Source organism: Lithobates pipiens, unplaced genomic scaffold (assembly GCF_037356315.1).
Source record: "Lithobates pipiens isolate NorthernLeopardFrog02 unplaced genomic scaffold, aLitPip1_a1.2 Scaffold_27, whole genome shotgun sequence".
Classification (NCBI taxonomy): Eukaryota; Metazoa; Chordata; class Amphibia; order Anura; family Ranidae; genus Lithobates; species Lithobates pipiens.
The window spans coordinates 124,209,981-124,227,839 of NW_027507788.1; the positions used below are offsets into that span (position 1 = coordinate 124,209,981).

Here is a 17,859-nt window from a genome sequence, read left to right on the forward strand (position 1 = left end):
CAGGTGGGCATAGATAGGCGGCACAGGTGGGCATAGATAGGCGGCACAGGTGGGCATAGATAGGCGGCACAGGTGGGCATAGATAGGCGGCACAGGTGGGCATAGATAGGCGGCACAGGTGGGCATAGATAGGCGGCACAGGTGGGCATAGATAGGCGGCACAGGTGGGCATAGATAGGCGGCACAGGTGGGCATAGATAGGCGGCACAGGTGGGCATAGATAGGCGGCACAGGTGGGCATAGATAGGCGGCACAGGTGGGCATAGATAGGCGGCACAGGTGGGCATAGATAGGCGGCACAGGTGGGCATAGATAGGCGGCACAGGTGGGCATAGATAGGCGGCACAGGTGGGCATAGATAGGCGGCACAGGTGGGCATAGATAGGCGGCACAGGTGGGCATAGATAGGCGGCACAGGTGGGCATAGATAGGCGGCACAGGTGGGCATAGATAGGCGGCACAGGTGGGCATAGATAGGCGGCACAGGTGGGCATAGATAGGCGGCACAGGTGGGCATAGATAGGCGGCACAGGTGGGCATAGATAGGCGGCACAGGTGGGCATAGATAGGCGGCACAGGTGGGCATAGATAGGCGGCACAGGTGGGCATAGATAGGCGGCACAGGTGGGCATAGATAGGCGGCACAGGTGGGCATAGATAGGCGGCACAGGTGGGCATAGATAGGCGGCACAGGTGGGCATAGATAGGCGGCACAGGTGGGCATAGATAGGCGGCACAGGTGGGCATAGATAGGCGGCACAGGTGGGCATAGATAGGCGGCACAGGTGGGCATAGATAGGCGGCACAGGTGGGCATAGATAGGCGGCACAGGTGGGCATAGATAGGCGGCACAGGTGGGCATAGATAGGCGGCACAGGTGGGCATAGATAGGCGGCACAGGTGGGCATAGATAGGCGGCACAGGTGGGCATAGATAGGCGGCACAGGTGGGCATAGATAGGCGGCACAGGTGGGCATAGATAGGCGGCACAGGTGGGCATAGATAGGCGGCACAGGTGGGCATAGATAGGCGGCACAGGTGGGCATAGATAGGCGGCACAGGTGGGCATAGATAGGCGGCACAGGTGGGCATAGATAGGCGGCACAGGTGGGCATAGATAGGCGGCACAGGTGGGCATAGATAGGCGGCACAGGTGGGCATAGATAGGCGGCACAGGTGGGCATAGATAGGCGGCACAGGTGGGCATAGATAGGCGGCACAGGTGGGCACTCAGGCGGCACAGGTGGGCACTCAGGCGGCACAGGTGGGCACTCAGGCGGCACAGGTGGGCACTCAGGCGGCACAGGTGGGCACTCAGGCGGCACAGGTGGGCACTCAGGCGGCACAGGTGGGCACTCAGGCGGCACAGGTGGGCACTCAGGCGGCACAGGTGGGCACTCAGGCGGCACAGGTGGGCACTCAGGCGGCACAGGTGGGCACTCAGGCGGCACAGGTGGGCACTCAGGCGGCACAGGTGGGCACTCAGGCGGCACAGGTGGGCACTCAGGCGGCACAGGTGGGCACTCAGGCGGCACAGGTGGGCACTCAGGCGGCACAGGTGGGCACTCAGGCGGCACAGGTGGGCACTCAGGCGGCACAGGTGGGCACTCAGGCGGCACAGGTGGGCACTCAGGCGGCACAGGTGGGCACTCAGGCGGCACAGGTGGGCACTCAGGCGGCACAGGTGGGCACTCAGGCGGCACAGGTGGGCACTCATAGGCGGCACAGGTGGGCACTCATAGGCGGCATCGGTGTTATAGTAATGGATGCCAATCAGTGCCAAACAATAATGCATGCCAATCAGTGATGCCCATTGTGGCCACTGATTGGCATCCATTATGGGCACTGATTGGCACCCATTGTGCTGACTGGCACCCTGGTGGTCTAGGGAGGATTATGGATTTTTATTACCTTTTCCCTGGTGGTCTAGTGGTGTCCCTGGTGGTCCAGTGTGGGCATCCTCGGGGGGGCTGTGCTGATAATCGATTAGCACAGACCCCCCCTGTCAGAGGAGCAGCCGATCGGCTCTCCTCTACTCGCGTCTGACAGACGCGAGTGAGGGAAAGCCGATCACCGGCTCTTCCCATTTACACTGTGATCAGCCGTGATTGGACACGGCTGATCACATGGTGAAGAGTCTCCGTCGGAGACTCTTTACCGAGATCGTAGTTGCCGGGTGTCAGACTGACACCCCGCAACAACGATCGCCGCTCATTATATGACGTATGACGTCTGGTTAGGATAATGAAACCACTTTGCCGCCGTCAATTTGTAATAGGGCGGGCGGCAAGTGGTTAAGAACACTACAGCTGAACCGTAGACTGTTTTTTTTTTTTTCACACACACACACACACACACACACACACTTTTAAACCACTTCTGCTCCGGAAGGTTTTACCCCCTTCATGACCAGGTCATTTAGCACTGCGCTACTTTAACTGATAATTGTGACGTTGCGCCATGCAACGATGTACACAAAAGAAATGTGTATTGTTTTTTCACACAAATTTCGCTTTTTTTTTGGTGGTATTTGATCACCACTTCTGCAATCTGACACTGACGCTGGGAATGGGAACTGTCTGACACTGACATCACCAGTGACACTAATACAGTGATAATACTATACACGGCCACTGCACTAATGACGTTAGGCTAACTGGCCTGTAATTCCCAGGGATGTATTTTGGGCCCTTTTAAATATTGGTGTTACATTGGCTTTTCTCCAATCAGCTGGTACCATTCCAGTCAGTAGATTGTCAGTAAAAATTAGGAACAATGGTCTGGCAATTACTTGACCGAGTTCCCCAAGTACCCTCAGGTGCAAGCCATCTGGTCCCGGTGATTTATTAATGTTAAGTTTCCCAAGTCTAATTTTAATTCTGTCCTCTGTTAACCATGGAGGTGATTCCTGCAATGTGTCTTGAGGATAAACATTGCAGTTTTGGTTACTGAAGCCACCAGATTCCCTCATGAAGACTGAGGAGAAGAATAAATTTAATACCTTCGCCATCTCCCCATTCTTTGTAACCAGATGTCCTTCCTCATTCTTTATGGGGCCAATATGGTCTGTTCTCCCTTTTTTACTGTTTACATACTTTCAGAATTTCTTGAATTACAGAATTTCTTGGGATTTTTTTTGCTCTCTTCCGCTATGTGTCTTTCATGTTCTATCTTAGCCATCCTTATTGCACCCTTACATTTCTTGTTGCATTCTTTATAAAGTCTGAATGCTGATGATGATCCCTCAAACCCTGTATTTTTTGAAGGCCTTCTCCTTTGCTTTTATATGCATTTTTACATTGGAGTTAAGCCATCCAGGACTTTTGAATTTATTACCCAATGGGATCCATTGGCTAATGCCCTTATTTAACATGCTCTTAAAGCAAACCCAGCTCTCCTCCCTGTTCTTTGTTCCTAAGATTTTATCCCAATTTATGCCTTCTAGTAGGGTTCGTAGTTTAGGGAAGTTGGCTCTTTTGAAATTCAGTGTCTTTGTATTCCCCTTATGTTTCCCATTTGTGTGATTTATACGGAAGGCATTTTATCTGTGATTGCTGTTAAATGGGGAGTACTTGGAATGGTCAGGGGTGGGTAGTGGTGTCCCCCAGGATTCTGTGCTGGGACCAATCCTATTTAATTTGTTCATAAACGACCTGGAGGATGGGGTAGATCTGAACAAATTAATGGGGTGGGCAACTACATGGCAACATGAGGTAGAAAAATTTAAAATAATGCATTTGGGTGGCAAAAATAGGAATGCAATCTATACACGAGGGGAGAACCTCTGGGGGAAATCGAGGATGGAAAAGGACCTGGGGGTCCTAGTAGATGATAGGCTCAGCAATGGCATGCAATGCCAAGCTGCTGCCAACAAACCAAACAGAATATCGGCATGCATTAAAAAGGGGATCAACTCCAGAGATAAAAAATGATAATTCTCCAGCTCTACAAGACTCTGGTCCAGCCACACCTGGAGTATGCTGTCCAGTTCTGAGCACCAGTCCTCAGGAAGGTTGTACTGGAAATGGAGTGAGTAGAAAGAAGGGCAACAAAGCTAATAAAGGGTCTGGAGGATATTAGTTATGAGGAAAGGTTGCAAGCACCGAACTTATTCTGTCTAGAGAAGAGACGCTTGAGAGGGGATATGATTTCAATATACAAATACCATACTGGTGACCCCACAATAGGGATAAAACTGTTGCAAAAGGGAGTTTAACAAGACTTGTGGCCACTTATTAAAATTAGAAGAAAAGAGGTTTAACCTTAAACTACGTAGAGGGTTCTTTACTGTAAGAACGGCAAGGATGTGGAACTCCCTTCCACAGAAGGTGGTCTCAGCGAGGGGCATTGATAGTTTCTAGAAACTATTAGATAAGCACCTGAACGACCGCAATATACAGGGCTATACAATTTAATACCGATATATAATCACACACATAGGTTGGACTTGATGGACTTGTGTCTTTTTTTCAACCTCACCTACTAAGTAACTATGTAATGACACTGGCTCGGAAGGGGTTAAATGTGTACCTAACCACGTGTAATGTGTGCTGCTTTTTACTAATGATCTCTGTGTTTCTTATCCCTGCTTTGCGTGTTCCCTCTGTACAGAGCCCTGTGTCGATTGGACACAGCCAATCAGCAGGTCCCAGCCATGAATCACTGGCCAGGATCTTGTGACAGACTTCTGTTGTGTAAAATCACAGTGGGTGTCAGCATTGGAAGAATGTGGGGATGTGTTGTGCTTTCATAAAAACAAGTTAGATGGCATTAAATATTAACACATGTAAAAAAAAACAAAAAAAAAAACGCACAGATGTGAACCGGCTCTTATTTTACATGGACAGCTGAACATGTTTCAGATGCCAGAAGTGCAGAGTGCTGCAACAAAGTAACTCCAGGGCACATGGGCGGGGATTACGCCAGGCGAATGAAAAAGAGGAAACGCCGGACTTGAAAGGCGGCCGGGAGAATAGATCAGCTGTGGCAATGGAGGAACTAGGGGAATCATGGAAACTGTATTATTGGAGGAGGGTGATGTACTGGGGAAAGGAGCTTTTAGGCTGCTTTAGCGCTAAAAATAGCGCCTGTAAAGAGCCTTTCCTCTCACTCCAGCGTGAAAGCCTGAGCGCTTTCACACTGAAACGGTGCGCTGGCAGGACGCCAAAAAAAAAAAAAAAAAATCCTGCAAGCCGCATCTTTGAGGCGCTGTAGGAGCGATGTATACACTGCTCCTCCTCCACTGAAGGCAAAGTGCAGCTGCACATTTAACTCTTTTTCGGCCATTCGCCCCGCTAGCGGCCAAAAAAACAATGGTAAAGCAGCGCTAAATATAGCGGGCTTTACCGCTGATGCCCCCAGCACCCCAGTGTGAAAGTAGCCATAGAGACAGGTATGCCATAATGTACCAATATGCTCTGTATACTTCCACATTATGGAAAGAACATTATTAAACCAAACTTGGGTACATATCAGACTCCTCTCATCCCTTGTACCACAGCAAAGGAAGGATTTGAACTTAAGACAGACAATGCTTTTATTGCTGTGCATGCCTTCCTGTCTCATTGGTGACCACACCCTGCATTCCTTACAAACGTGTTACAGGGACAGGAAGGGAAGGGAAATTTCCCTGTGGTCACAAACAGAAACCAAACAGATTTTTAAGCTGAACTGTGACACGATGATCAAATACAATGCAGAGCCCATAACCCTGGACTGGGCATGAGGATGGCATCTGTGTCCCATTAAGGACATTTCCCTTTATTTCCTGTTCTACAGATTCAATAGGAAGCAATAGGGTTTTTTCCCCAATGTGAGGGAAATTACTCTAAGCCCTGGTTTACACCAGTACAGCTTTGAAATTGTGCTACTTCAGCATAATTTTAAAGCCACCGATCAATGCGTTTTGCACCTCTGAATTCAATGCGGCTTGTGACTTCGTTTAAAGTGATTGTAAAGTCTAAAAATGTTTTCTATTATAAGAACAGACATGTTATACCTACGTTCTCTGTGCAGTGGATTTGCAGGAAGCAGCCCAGAGCCTCTTCTCGGATCCCTCTTCTGTGCCTCCCTCCAGGTGAGTTCCCCCCACAGCTAGCAACTTGCTATGGGGGCACCCAAGACGAGCTGCAGCTCCCTGTGTCCATCCAGACATGGAGACGTGGTTTGGCTCTGCCCCCTCTCGATTGACAGCAGTGGGAGCCAATGGCGCCATTTCTGTGTCTCAGCCAATCAGGAGGGAGAGTCCCGGATGGCCAAGATACTCGTGGACACTGCTGAACAGAGAGGGGGCTCAAGAAAGTATTAGGGGGGCCCAGGAGGAATGTTGTACACTGAAGGCTCTCTCTCTCTTAAGGCCTCATGCACACTGGATGTTATAATAATGTTATAAAAATGCCAGTAGCGGTTTAAACTCCAACCATAAAAGGCAACTGGCATTGGGGGAGTTTAGGCGGTCGGGAGCGAGTATTATACTGGTGCAGGAAACTCACTTTGATCAAGAGGCCACTTTTGCGTTTGCATCCAGATACTACCGGCAGATTTACCAAGCATCAGGTCCCCATAAGTGAGCGGGTGTAGCCATATTGATTAAACATGGGTCCCCTTTTAAGTATTCGTCCCATTACGCCGTCCCAGAGGTCACTTTCTTATTCTCCAGGGACGGTGGCTAGACAGGGAGATTACACTCTGTGCAATCTATGTCCGAAATGCTAAGCAGACGGGATGCCTGAAAAGAGTACTGACCCGCCTTTTCCGTACATAACACGGGGGGTGTTGGTGGTGGGGGCGACTTTAATCTTACCCACTCATTGCTGTCGGATCATCAGGGGGTGGGCCCCAGGGCTCCTACTGCTCGAGCGCTTAGGGACTCGAAACAATTCCGCCAACTCACCAGAAGGTATGCCCTCTTTGATGCCTGGCGGGCCCTCCACCCTGGCGATCGACAGTTCACATTCTATTCGGCCCCCCACCGCACCCACTCCCGAATAGACTACCTATTTGTCAACAGTACTACCCTGAGCATGGCTCACACAGTGCAGATTCTACTGATTTCGTGGTCGGACCATGCCCCGGTGGTATTGACCCTGGATCTAGGCTCCCCGGCGCGCAAGCCCTGTACCTGGCGTTTAAATAAGTTTCTGCTCCAACACCTCCCCCCAAAAACAGAGCTCCTTACTACCCTGCAAAATTATCTAGAGGACAACGACACTGGGGAAGTGTCCGTGCTCACCCTGTGGGAGGCCCACAAGGCACTAATGCGGGGCAGATGTATGGCCCTCTCCTCTGCCATGAAGAAGGATGCAAAGGCCGTGCAGTTACACATGGAAAGGGAGCTTAGAACCCTAGAGAAGCAATTACAAAACACCCCCACCCTTACTCTCCTAAAGAAAATGACATCCATCGGGGCAACTTTAGGTGAACTCGCTCTGGGTCGAGTTGAGAAGGCCTTACTTAGGTTGAAGCAGAGGTTTTACAATAAAGGTAATAAGGCCCATACACTCCTGGCAAGAAAGTTGAGGGACAGCGCTTCAATGTCGACCCCACACCAGATTCAGGACAGATCGGACCAATTGGTTTCTCACCCTGTAGACATAGCCCAATCCTTTGCAGACTTCTATAGGACCCTTTACAATAATCCCGACATCCCGACCAATCCCCCCTCGCCCGACCTAGCTGCGCGAATGCAGCAGTACCTACACCATAGTGGAATAACAAAGCTCCAAATGGCAGATTTAGACTCCCTAAATTCCCCGATTACACAGGAGGAAATAGAGCAGACCATCAAATCCCTACCCAATCGTAAAGCCCCGGGCCTGGGCGGTTTTCCGTAGGAGTATAATAAGGAATTCCTTTCGTCCCTACTGCCTGCTATGTGCAGGCTGTTTAATGCATTCCTGCAGGATACCCGATCCCAAGGGATGAATGAATGAATGAATGAATGAATGAATAAAATACTTGTATAGCGCACAATGTGAACTGAATCGCCTCAAGGGATATACAGAGCTCCTTCATTACGGTAATCCCTAAACCACGGAAGGACCCCGCCACGTGTGCCAGTTATAGACCGATAATCCTGCTGAACTTGGACCTCAAAATCTCTACCAAACTCCTATCTATACGCTTAAGCATGGTCCTTCCGTCCCTGATCCATAAAGATCAGGTAGGCTTTGTCCCCATGCGCCAAGCAGGGGATAACACCAGGAAGATCATAGATTTGGTGGAGGTGGTGAACAGGGAGGGAGGCCAGGCCTTGCTGTTGGGTCTAGACGCGGAGAAGGCGTTTGATCGCCTGGGATGGCCCTTCCTCTTCGCCACACAGGGATCAGAGGACCCTTTTTTAGGGCTATCCAGCACCTTTACTTGAACCCTACATCCCAGGTCAAGCCCCTTTTTACCCTCTCTGCCCAACTACCAGTGCAGAATGGCACCAGACAGGGATGTCCGCTCTCGTCCCTGCTCTTCGCACGATGTGGCGAGCCCCTGGCGGCCACTATCCAGAAAAACTCGAACATTAAGGGCGTAATGGTGCGAGACAGGGAGTTTAAAATCACCCTGTTCGCATATGACGTTATACTCTCGCTGACACAAATCAGAACCTCCCTCCCTAATCTTCACATGGAACTGGAGCGCTATGGGGCCCTATCGGGATATAAAATAAATACCTCTAAAATTGGAGGCACTCCCAATTAACACCCCCGTAGAGGAGGTAGCACATCTCAAAGCCAAATTTCCCTTACAGCTGGAGGACTAAGGCACTGCAGTCCCTAGGGATCTATATCCCCCCGCAGTATTCCACGCTCTACCAGGAAAACTCCCCCCCCCCTTCTCCATAACATCAGAACCCTCCTCCAACAGTGTAAAAAACACCATATTTCACTTCTCGGGAGGATCGCGTCTATAAAGATGACGATCCTCCTGAAGCGGTTATACCTCTTCCAGACCCTACCCATACCAGTCCCCTATGGCCAACTGAATCATTTACAGACCGATCTACCGAACTTGACTTGGAACTACAGAAGGCATAGGATCCCATGCTCTGTATTGCAGACGGCCCGATTGGATGGCGGCCTGGCTTTCCCTAGCCTCACTAAGTACTACCAGGCGGCACAACAGAGCGATAACCTCTCGGTCTATGCTTCGTTCATATAATAAATGGACTGAGATAGAGAAGCTATGGCTGGCCCCAATACACCCCAACAATCTGCTATGGAATGCGAACGTGGAGGTAGACCCCGCACGACTTCTGGGCCCGATGGCACTACTCCGAAAGCTCTGGCCCACACTGTCGCGGCAACATGAGCTATCATCAGAGAGCTCGCTCCTGACCTCGTTTGCCTGTAATCCAAAAATCCCAGATAGCCTGACTCATCAGATGTCCTCCCCATGGACCACAAGAAACCTTTTCCATTATGGTCATCTGGTAGATCCTTGCACCCGTAAACCATGATCCTTTGCAGACTTACTGTCCAAATTTGATCTCCCGAAGCAGGTTTTCTACGGGTATCTCTAAATCCGACATTATGCCTTGACATTTGCGCCAAACCTGCAATTCTCCGCTGCCACCACCTTTGAAAACCTCATCCTGGCAGGCTCGACCTAAAAAGGTCTGATCTCGGACATCTATAAAATACTGAATGAAAGGCCCATTGTCTCAATGGGCAAGCATAAACACATGCTTAAATGGGAAAAGGCACTGGGCGAAGAGATACCCATGGACCAATGGAGCGTCGTCTGGATTCAGGCATCCAAGTCTTCGATATGCACGCTCTATAAAGAGAATATTTATAAAATACTCCACTTCTGGTACATGGCCCCTGATGTGCTCCATGCCATCCACCTGGCTAGCTCGGACCACTGCTGGAGATGCCTGGGAGCCAGGGGGACATTGTACAATGTATTCTGGGAATGACCATTGATAGTACCCTACTGGGAGTTGGTGTGTCAACTCCTGACTCCTGACTTTTCTGCTAGGGCTGTCACCCCTGAAAACCCCAGCCCCGCAGGGGAAACTGGTTAGGCACATCCTCACGGCAGCTCGCTGCCTAGTGGCGTTGAACTGGAAGCGATCCCTTCCACTGGAGGGAGCATTGTATGCTAGGATTAGGGAAGTAGAGCTAATGGAGAAGATGACAGCAAGGATGCGGGACCGCCTGGACGCGCACAACTTGATCTGGGAACTGTGGCACTGCCGGGAGGAACCTAGCAGTCCAGAATCAGGTACCTACTGATGTTGACAGAGCCTTCCACCTCCCCCTCCCTCCCCCCCCCCCTTTCTTTTTTCTCTTTTTTTTTTCCCTCCCTCTTTCTTCTCTCATCTGTCCCTGTCTATGGGTGTCCTCTAGGGACCCATGCACCCACTTATTACGCCGGCAGGATGGTATGTTTAAATGTGGTTGCATAAGTTGTATACATAACCTGCGCTGGACAATCTTGAGAAATGTACAATGGAACATGGCCTGCAGATAGATAGTGACACAGTACTTGAGAAATTAGCTGACCCATGTAATTTCCATTTGAAAAGTTTTTGTATTGTTGATTGAAAGACCCTTGCACTTCAACTGTATGTCAAATTTCAATAAAATGTTATTGCAAGTTTTTCAACATTTTTGCAATAATGTTTTTCAGCACCAGCGTTTTTTTTTTTTCTTAAATGGGATCAAAAAACATCAAACGCTGGCCAAAAATAGCAGCTGTAAAAACATCCAAAAATGTCCAGTGTGCATAAGGCCTAATGCATAGAGTGTATCAAGATAAAAAAAAAACCTTCTGACTTTACAACCCCTTTAACAGAGGTCTAAGCAGTGGCGGAAGTATAGGGGTCGCAGAGGTCACCATAGCAACCGAGCCCAATGCTGCAGGGGGCCCTGTATATCTCGATGGGAAGAGCGATAAGAGCAGCTGAGACTGATCCTCAGCCGAACTCAGCATTGCAGGAAGCTCAGTCACACGGATTTGACCTAAAGTGAAAGCAGTGTGTGCCGTTTGTCTCCCCCTACAGTGCAGTACCTGGCTGGAAGAGGTATATTAGACACACACAGTATATGTGTGTGCGTGTGTGTATGTATGCGTGTTTAACAGAACTGATTTTTTTTTCTTCCTTGCTCATAGTGCCAGCAAAAAAATGCTGCAATGGTGGGTACTGCACTGGTGGCAATGGGGGTGCTGTATTCATAGCACTTGTGAGGCTGCAGATGGGCACTGACCCTTATTTTGCGTCAGTTTTTTTTTTTAATTTGTTTTTTTCTGAAACTTTCCTCTTAATGTGAAGGTGCGTGTTATACGCTAATAAATACGGTATATCCAAATAACACTTCCGAGCTCCTCTCTTTACTCACACACAGCCACAAAGGCAAGAGAATTCTTGTGGGGCAGTGTATTAGTGCTCGAATGAACACACTTAAACCAAAATTTTAATGGTTCAAAGAATGTCAGGCAAAATGGTCAGCCCTCACGCATGTTCACTTAATCAAATCTGGCCCTCTTCGGAAAAAAAAGGTTGGACACCCCTAACCTAGGAGTATACTTCAAGGAAAAAACAGGGAGGGGGAGGCGCCGACCTGAGTGTAGTATTAAAATGGTGACTAATAGGATGAGATAAAAAAAAAAAAAAAAAAAAAAAAAAAAAAAAAAACACACAAGATGATAGAAGAAGATGCATGCTCGTCAAAGTAAAGTGCAGTCCTGGAATTCCACATGGCTCAGTGGGTCCCACCGCTGTTCTGGATAGTTGGAAAGGATTGAGAAGCTGGCTGGAATGGTTCAGTGTTTCTCCAGGAGCAAAGGAGTGCAGCTGCTTGGTTCCTTTGCTCCTGGAGAAACACTGTGATCCATTCCAGCCAGCTTCTCAATCCCTTCCAGCTATCCAGAACTGGAAAAAAGTAGTGCAGGAACCTTGCAAAGATTGGAGCTGAGATCTGACTGAATTCAAAGTACCAGATAACAAGAGTGTCAGGCTGTTCAGAGCTTACTTAAAGCGGAGGTCCACCCTAAAGTGGACCTTCCGCTCATTGGAATCCTCCCCCCCTCCGGCGCCACAATTGGCACCTTTCAGGGGGGAGGGGGGTGCAGTTACCTGGATAATCCAGGTAACTGCACCCACTTCCGGGATAGCTCTCTGCGGAAAGGGGCGTAGATCTACGCCACTTTCCGAAAGTCCCCCGCTGCCTGCTGGGAAATACACAGATCCCAGAGGCAGCGGGTCCATCCTTATTGTGCAGCGCGACTCGCGCATGCGCAGTAGGGAACCGGGAAATGAAGCCGAAAGGCTCCACTTCCTGATTCCCATACCCAAGATGGCGATGACAGCACCCGAGTGACGATCGAGAGATCGGCTTCGGGTGCCGACATCGCGGGCGCGCTGGGCGGGTAAGTGTTCTTATTTTAAAAGTCAGCAGCTGCTCTATTTGTAGCTGCTGGCTTTTAAAAAAAAAAGAAACGGCGGACTCCCGCTTTAAGTGATGGACCGAGCAGCTCATGGCTGCAGTTCGAACTAGGAGTCTAGAAGATGCATGGAACTGCGGAGATAGACATTTCAGTATTGGCTGTCTGCACTGCTGGGACTTGTAGTTCTGCATTGTCTATGTGGCTTTCTAGAAACTGGGACTCTGCTCTTCCTTCCGCCACTGACTGTGATCCTGAAGCTGCGGTCAGGACACACAACCCTCCAAGGACCTGCAATGGGTTTCTGCAAGGGCTTCCTCTGCTGACGCTGCTGTTGGTTGATGGATCCCTAAAATCTTGCTGTACCCAGGGATGGACTGGCCATCGGGACTACCAGGAGTATCCCGGTGGGCCGATGGCTCAGTGGGCTGGTTTACAGTGACAGCCCAAGTCTCTGAACTCCTCTTCTTATGAGAGTATAAGCGAGGACCTGTTCCGCTCCTCCCACACATCAACAGCCAATCAGCAGGTAGTGTAACCCTCCCCAGCCCGCCAAATTTGAATACACAGGTGCTGGAGTGGGGCTGAATGGGGGCAGAGGAAGGAGAAACAAACTGTATCTGAAGCCTATGAGATACAAGAAGGTATGACCACAGTTACAGCAAAACCAGTCCTACAGCACAAAGAGCGCTAGCTGAATGGGAACAAGATCGTGGGACTAGGGATGTCCCACGATCAAGCAATGTCACATGTACACTGGCTGCAGTGTCTTCCAGAAATCAATGCCTTCGGGCAGTGTGCAGGTTACTGATCTGTCCTCTCTTCTCCCTCTCACCTTGCTCTGTACTTTTTAGGAACATTCTCTGTCTGTTGATAGTGTGACACAGGGCTGGCTGTTAACCATTTCAGCTTCTTTTCAGTTATTTATCCAAAGCTCTGTGTGTGCTGCATGGTTTCTGTGATTTTTTTTGGAAGACTTTACTGCTAGTTCAGGCTAGAGGACCCATTAACTGTTTATTGTCCTCCACTAATCCTTACCAGTTCACTGTTTGTAAGACAATTTGTATTTTGGAAATTGGATGTGCTGCTGTCTTCTGTCACATGGATGTACTTTCAAAAGGAAGATTACTGACTTGATCTTGCAGAACTGTTTTAAATACAGTGGAGCAGCCCTGTGATACATTACACTTTTACACTGGGTTCAGACATGTCTGCAGTCTCTGACCATCTCCTGTATCATGTCTGCAGTCTCTGACCATCTCCTGTATCATTTCCCCAGTCTCTGACCATCTCCTGTATCATGTCCCCAGTCTCTGACCATCTCCTGTAGTATGTCTGCAGTCTCTGACCATCTCCTGTACCATGTCTATTTTATATACTGTTTTTTGCGTGTTCGCAAAATAAAAGTGGGCCAGTCTGGATAAAGTCTAGGGCCGAATTTTTGTCCCAGTCCAGCCCTGGCTGTACCAGTTCGCTGCCTGACCTAGTTTGCCTGGATTGTGGCCCTGGACTTTAACACCTGCTGTACTGGATTGTGGCATGTTACTCTCTGTGGCCGGATTGTTGCCTATGACCCTGGACATAACCCCTGCTGTACCAGACTGTGGCATTCTACTCCCTGTGCCCGGACTGTTGCCTTGTGACTCTGGATTAAGTCATTGCTGTACCAAGATGTTACCAGCCCCTGTTGTGCCTGTATTCAGGCCCTGAACTTCACTGCTGCAGTACCAGATTGCAGCCTGTTACCTTATGACTCTGGACAAAACCCATCCTGTACCATAATGGGGCCTGCTACTCACGGTGCCCGATTTGCTGCCCTGTGGCTCTGGACTAAGCCCTTGCTGCACCAGATTGGTGCCCTGTGCCTCTGGACTTATCCCCTGATGTGCCCTATTGCCATCCAGTTATAGTTCTGCCTGTTCTTCACTGCGTTTGAATTACTGCCCCATGGCCTTCCCCTTATCTGACTCCCTGCTCTTTCAGCCTGCCCCGAACAAAGGAACACTTTGGCCAGGGGCCCTAAAACCACTCTTGATCTCCACATGTTCTGTTCCACCCACATCTCAGTCACAGTGGTTCTGACCCCTCATCACTCTAGCCAAACTTAAAAAAAAAAAAAAAAAAAAAAAAAGTCCATTTAGGTATAATTACAAAATTTATAAAACAAAAATGTAACATAATCTCAGTTTAACAGTTTTTAGATGTGGCTGCATTCATTTTTTTTGTATTCTTCTTGGCTTTTTTTCCCCTTAATTTTCACCCACTGAACCAGCCAGTACGGTAAGTCTTATTTTTTAACATCCTTTAAAACAGACCAATCTGTCCATCAAAAGTGGCAGCTAAACAAACCATTTAACATTGACAGGTGTTGTTCTACCTCTCCAATCTAAGCATTGAAAAGTGTGATCTCTGTAACTTACAGTTGTGATGAGCTATCGATAACCCAATCTTAGCTGAATTAGCAGACAGTTACTCAATCCAGATGACACGTTGAAGATCTTACGAAGTTTAATCCATAAACTGTGAGGATCTTACAACAATAAAACATCAGACAGGTCAAATGATCATAAGGTAACTATACAGTATAAAACTGAGCTACAGGAAGGGGAGGAACCAGGGACATAATACAAATAACATTTAAAAGGCATATCACAAGCATGTGAAACATGACAGGGGTCCTTACATTGGCTCAGCTTTTATTCATTTATGTAAAGTCTTTATCCCAAAAAGGAAAAAAAAACAAAACAAAAAAAACACAACTGTTACTATAACTGCTTATAAAAGTTATTAGCTGGCGTTTGACTTTAGCCAAGTCCATCTAACACTACCCCGTCCCCAGACTGACAATTCCCCTGTCCAAAAGGGGTCTGTTTCTCCTGCATCTAGGGTGGGGACACCCCAAGACAGGAAACGTGTTACTTGCTGGATTACCAGGTGAAAATGAAGGACAAAAAGGTTAAACTATTGGAGCTTCCAAATTTAAGAATCTGTACACTGCAATATATTACATTTTTATTTTTGGATCCAATACCACGTTGTCTGTTCTGCAAGTAGAAGGCAGAAAGGAGTCTTTCTGAAGACTAAGTCCATTCGTTTTGACAGTCTATGCCAGATCTTACAAGAGCCAGGATCAACCTTTCAGACACATACTGAAAGCGCCCTACTGAAACAAGCACTAGCTGCATGGGCTGAAACAACATATTTCTTGGCATTCTATCACACATTTTGCGACTAAACATGTTCTCTTCCCCTTTCTTCTTACTGCCAATTGCTTGGAAGCTATTCCTGCTCAACAGATGTAGACCTTGCTCCCTGTGCGAGTATTATACGCAAGGCACCTTAAACTTAAAATATCGTTCTATGTTGCAACAAATTAGACTAACAGAAAGCTGAACTCCAGACATATACAAGACACAAATTAAATGTTATCATTATAAATATTAGTAAATGCATTTTGAATTCAAGCAGTGCAAGTACCGCAATTTGACTTGATATTAAACTTTTTTGTAGTCCACTCTACAGCGGAGCTCAGAGAAGGGAAGGGAGGCAGCATAAGGTACCAATAAGGCGTCCTGTGGAGCATGCCAATTAGAGATGAGAGTATATTGACAAAATAATGAGCTTGTGTTGCATCCTGTTACTGCTCAGGCACATGGTGGGGGTGAAGAGGAGTTCCCTCAACCCGCCAAACAGGACTGTAGAGGCAGCGTGATCTCGGAACTGGATGGACCGAAATCCAAATCACTGGGCCTATAAATCTACTCCCATTAGAGCTGCACGATTCTGGATAAAAATGAGAATCAAGATTTTTTTTTTTTTTGCTTAGAATAAAGATCACGATTCTCGGCACAACATCATCTTTCACATTATACAAACAAATTGGGCTAACTTTACTGATTCGTTTTTTTTTTTTAATTCATGGAAGTATATTTTTTCCTAAACAATTTGCTTTTGAAAGACAGCTGAGCAAATACAGTGCGACATAAATTATTGCAACAATCTCCACTTTATTCTCTAGGGCAGGGGTGTCCAAACTACGGCCCTCCAGTTGTTCAGGAACTACAATCCCCATCATGCCTAGTCATGTCTTTGAACGTCAGAGTTTTACAATGCCTCATGGGATGTGTAGTAATAAATTACTGGCCACTCCGTTTTTTGCCGCCATGATGTCCGAATACCGTTCCGAATAACACTTCTGGGTCAAGCATTCCGATAGACACTCCTAAACCTTGTGGACAGCCCTCCCAGAAGACTAAGACACCATTAAAGTTCAGTATAGCGTACATAATAATATCTGGGTGGATTACAGAGATAAGGCTGCAACAGCAATGCAAGAGAATGATAAAAGCTTCAGCAACCATCAGAATGGAATACATTACAATAATGAGAAGAAATCAGAATCCATCTTGTACAGATTTGACTGACAAAATACGAGGGGTGTTCACGTCAAACCGGGACTAATTTTACAGGTATAAAAAAGGATGCTAGCATGGCAGTACTACACACAGGGTAGCAAGTGGCAAGCGTGCCCCAATATTGATAGATAGCACACATGTCATGGGCCAGTCCAGAGACTGTTAATCAAGATGGCAGAGAACAGTGTTAGTGCGTGCATGGAACACCGTGTGGTGATGAAGTTTCTTGTGAACAAAAAGGTGTAAAACCCACGGATATCTACAGCAGACTTCAAGCACAGTACATAATGAGACACTCAGCCCCAGTAAGACATTTGAATGGTGTAAACGTTTCAAAGACGGCCATACGTCCATCAGTGAAGATCTCAGCCGTGGTGGTTCCCAGCCCACAGCTGTCATTCCTGTGGCACGCCTGATCCTCGATAATCGACACATAATCTGTCATAATATTGCACCAAAGACTAATTTTTCTGTGGGAACTGATGATGAAGAGATGCAGGTCATCCTAGGATGGTTCAGGCGTAGTGACACATTTTTCTGTGCCGAGCTTTCCAGGCATTAAACACTGGGATTAGTGCATACTTGCCAACAGCCCTGGATTGCCCGGGACAGTCACGGAAATCAGACCGATGTCCCGCGCAGAATCTCAAAATTCTGTCTCTGTAAACAGACAGCTGTGCTAGTGAGCGAGGTCGGAGTTCAGGTGCAGCTGGACAGGGTGCCAACAGAGTGGCAGAACATTGATTATCAGTCTATCCTTCCTCTTACCTCCTCCTGCAGCAGCTTAGATCAGACAGACACTCATTACAAGTCACTTCAACTGAACACTACCCAGGAGTCGTAGCCTGTGAGGTTTGCAGTGTGACTGTCTGGGACGCAGGGAGGGGGTGTGGCTGTCCGCTGAAAAAAGTACCCAGGCTGCTTCCTGAAGGGAAGCAGATTGAGGGAGCATATCTCTAGCTTAATGAGGGGGGGGGGGGGGTGCAGTGGTGAACAGGGAGAGATAAACAAGGCAGTTACCCATGCCTGCTGCCAGAAAAGCTATAGCTGCATTGAGTCCTAT

The 17,859-nt window shown here is 48.0% G+C and overlaps 1 protein-coding gene across 2 annotated transcripts in view; it reads right to left on the reverse strand.

Moving 5' to 3' along the window:
• Positions 1-17,859, reverse strand: part of MYADM (myeloid associated differentiation marker) — a 66,719-nt gene that overhangs the window by 19,331 nt on the left and 29,529 nt on the right. Inside the window, exon 1 of one of the 2 annotated variants that reach the window (XM_077457425.1) lies at positions 17,565-17,587. The exons of the other annotated variant lie outside the window; for it this stretch is intronic. The gene's annotated coding sequence lies outside the window, so the exon portion shown is untranslated. Of the gene's footprint in view, positions 1-17,564; positions 17,588-17,859 lie in introns of those variants that run through there. 2 annotated transcript variants of the gene reach the window in all.